The 3,738-nt window shown below is 41.8% G+C and overlaps 1 long non-coding RNA gene and 1 pseudogene across 2 annotated transcripts; one reads left to right on the forward strand and one right to left on the reverse strand.

Annotated features, from left to right (window-relative positions):
• Window positions 1-2,212, reverse strand: LOC143634029 (serine/arginine-rich splicing factor SR30-like; annotated as a pseudogene). The gene is made up of 9 exons (XR_013153776.1): window positions 1,743-2,212; window positions 1,551-1,616; window positions 1,387-1,461; window positions 1,211-1,307; window positions 1,085-1,131; window positions 866-923; window positions 690-739; window positions 567-623; window positions 1-470 (listed from the first exon to the last, which is right to left on the reverse strand). The product of XR_013153776.1 is annotated as a serine/arginine-rich splicing factor SR30-like (transcript).
• Window positions 673-1,105, forward strand: LOC143634038 (uncharacterized). Its single transcript, XR_013153779.1, has 3 exons — window positions 673-755; window positions 791-947; window positions 999-1,105. It is a non-coding gene; the product is annotated as an uncharacterized LOC143634038 (long non-coding RNA).
• Window positions 2,213-3,738: the final 1,526 nt, after the last annotated feature.

Genomic DNA, 3,738 nt, shown 5'->3' on the forward strand with positions numbered 1-3,738 from the left:
TTAACATTATTTACCATGGTTTGCCACAATGTAACGGCTAAATCCATGGACTTATATATCCTTACCACTATATATCCAGTCGACTCCCTAACACGCACAATTTCCCGCCATGCCCTTACTCGCATCTAAAAAAGACGTACACAAGGTGCAAAGATAATATTACTGGACAAAACAAAAGTAGCATCATACAAATAACAAACCCGTAGAATTATGTACCTTGAGTCAGGGGTACGTGGTGACGCAGAACGGGCCTGTGAAGAAATGGATCTGGATCGAGACCTGCAGGGATATTTTTCCCTGGGAGAGTAACTGTATGAAAATAATCAGTTATTGAATATTTCATAAATCAATGGATACCTAATAAGGTTATATAAAATAAGAACAAACCTCCTGCTATCATAGCTATGACTGCGAGTTGGACTTCGTGTTCGGTCACTAGAAAATCTGTGCCTTTGTTCATACTCTTCTACCTGTTGCCAACAAATTAATCACCAAGTTAATTTACAAATACAGCTTTTATCCAACATGGCCTTGTCAAAAACTTTAAACATCTGATTATTACATACCCGTATGTAGGACTTAGCAAACATGTTAAAGAAAAGTGATTCATCAAGCTTCCTTATCTAAAACAGAACATAAAAATATAAAAACAAACTTTATATAATGTAAAACTATTATCTGAAGCTAACCGCGTGTTTCATATCATCATAGTTTGTGTAGTCCACAACCCCTCTCACTCCTGCAACGAATAATAAGTGAGCCTCGTTATCGAGTTGGGTTGATCTTATAGACTTTTGTCTAACAGTTTAAGTTTCTTAAACAATAAGTGTCAAATATAAGTAAAACTATCATATCATTGTCTCACCATTACGATCACGGAAAACTTGAGAGTAACAAACATCACCCCCTTGACGCATGTGATCCTAGCATTGACCATTTAGTAATAAGTTAAAAAGGTCAAAACAAAACTATATCAATTCTTGAGACAATGGTGGTAGTTATACATCGTGTGCTTAGCAATAAGAACACAAATCTAGTGATTGAACTTATTTCTAAATATTGGATTTAAAATGACCAAACTGACCTTCAGGTCTTGCCATGAAGCAGAAGGAGGTAATCCAGTGACTTGAACTACAAAAGTGCTAGAAATATTATAGATAGGCAGTGAACAAGAATACAAGATAAAAGTGAAATCTAAGAAAAAACGAACCACGAAAGTCGGTGCGCCTAGTTATGCCAGCACGACTACCTCCACTGCTGTAGCGCTCTACAGAAGATGAACCTCTCCCGCCATGTGCAAGTTTACCCTAAACCAGTGAAAAATAATAAACAATTGTGAAATACGAATCATTAATAGAAACATGATTGGTTCTATTAATGACTAACTCATATGCGTCGACCATCAAATTTATAACCGTCCCGTCCACGAATGGCATCTTGAGCATCACGAGCATCTTCAAACTAAAATTAATCCAAAAAAACTAATCCATGACTGAATAGTTCATTCCTTAAAAGTAATATCCTACAAAAATGCACTTTTTAGTATTTACCTCTACAAAGGCAAAAGCAGGGGGCCTAGGTGGAATTTTAAGGTCAAGTTCAACAATGGGACCAAACTGCAAGCATAAACAAAAGCAATATCAATATATATATTAGATGAATAATACAATCAATATAAGAATTTGGTAACAGTTGTAAGTGTAACATCACATTATAGTTTATAAAGAGACATGAGATAAGACCTTGCAAAATAAATCTTCTACTTCTCGTAGACGAGTATAACCGGGAAGATTACCGACAAAGAGAGTACGAGTTGAGAGGCCCATGTTTTCTGAAAAAATAAACAAAGTGATTTCATGAAATAAGAGCTTGGTTTTTGATCATCTTAAAGAACTATGCATACAACAAATTTAAATGCTAAAAAACATTAAATAATAAGGTTCCGATATCATTGTCATAATACATGAACATACCTTAGGCTTCAAACATAAGAAGAAGTATAAAACCGCATGATCTGGTACAAAAACAAAAGAATAACCATAAGACACCAACTACATAAGTAAAGAAAATCACAATAATATAGAGCAGTGATAGAAACAGTAATTAGGTGGACGATGATCGATCACGTTACTTGTCGAAATATGGGAATGGTGAACAATAAACAGAGTCATGGATGGTTGTAGACTTGTGGCACTGTATAATGAATGAATCAAATTGAAGAGGTAGGTCCCAGCAGAGCCCAGTTGGACCCGCAAGACTCACCTTAAACAGGGACGTCTGCGCAGAGACCAACTGGATCCGCAGGACCAACCATGCTCAGAGACGTGACGTCCTTACGCGCAGTACGCAAGCTGGTCCCGCAGGAAATGCCTCCCAATGGTGAAGGACTCCGCCTGTCCCCGCAGCCTCGGATACAAGCCATTAGGGAAGGCCACCCGCGCAGCATGGCTACACGCACAAGGCACTTAGCTCTCGATCATTCAGTGTCACCTGAAGGAATGAGCCAAGCCGGGAGCAATCCCGCACAGAGGCGGGAGGGGGAATACTCCCGCCCAAATAAGCCAGTCCGTATACTGAAGGATCTTTTACTGTACCTGACGAGGTATGGGCGAAAGATCTGATCAGAGATACGACAGCTCACTGATACAGTATGGCGAGCAGCATGCTCCTGTACTGTATCACTATTAGCCGCTGCCTACTCACCAACTACTGCCATACCACGTGCGTAGCCGTCAGTTGGTGGAACAGGAATAGTGTACAGCAGGCCTGGTCGCTATCAGCCGCTACCTACCCACCAACTACCAGCAGGGCACGTGCGTAGGCTACTGTTGGTGGAACAGGAACACTGTTGCAGCCGGCCATACCTCTTTGGAAACCTACCTTCGGCTATAAATACCACAAATGGTATGACCATCTTATCTTATCATCTTACTACATTATTATCATATTATACCTGATATCTGCTCTAGCAATCTCTTAATATACTTTTATATTTAAAGAGCAATCTAGTCTGATTCTCACGCCGGAGGGTGGTCACAAGGAGGAACCCCCCCCCCCCTTCTCAGTGACGAGCTCACGGTGTCTGTTTTGCAGGTTATCAGAAGAACCATCTTCCAAGGGTCTAACCCCTCGTGGGAAACATCTCTCCAACCCCCAGGTTACCAGTAATCTGTCCGGGGTCCGGTTAGTGTTTCTTCATTGGCGCCATCCGTGGGACAAGCTAGAACTACAATTTTCTCCAGTTTTTTCAAACTTCTACAAAGATGGTTAGAGAAATTCCGGTAACCACAACCCCTGCTACTAGGGGGAATACCGGCAACACAGTTTTTACGAACACTACCCCGGCTACCGAAGCCGGGGCAAGTGAAGTAAATTTTACGAACACTACCCCACTTACCAAAGCTGGGGCAAGTGCAGTAAATGATCACCTACTGGGATCCACCGATATCCAGTTTGAGAAACGAAGACTCCCCCGCCAGACTCTCGATGAAGTTAAGGCATGGGCGGAGGCACGACAAAAGGAATTCCAGGCTGAGTTGGACGAACGCTTGCGTTCCGTGCAACAGGCCGACGAATTCGAGTACTGGGAGGATGACTCGGAGGAATCCGACTCCGACGCGAACCCTCGCCATAGGGCAAAAGGGAAGCGTAAGGAAACGGGATCCCAACCGAAAAGGCATTTTGGACAAGCCTTCAAACCAAAAAGCACAGGTGGAAGTCCACGAGACTTCTCTAAAA

The sequence above is a fragment of the Bidens hawaiensis genome, unplaced genomic scaffold (assembly GCF_021521415.1).
Source record: "Bidens hawaiensis isolate Kalapana, Puna unplaced genomic scaffold, B.hawaiensis_p1.1 tig00000512_1, whole genome shotgun sequence".
Classification (NCBI taxonomy): domain Eukaryota; kingdom Viridiplantae; phylum Streptophyta; class Magnoliopsida; order Asterales; family Asteraceae; genus Bidens; species Bidens hawaiensis.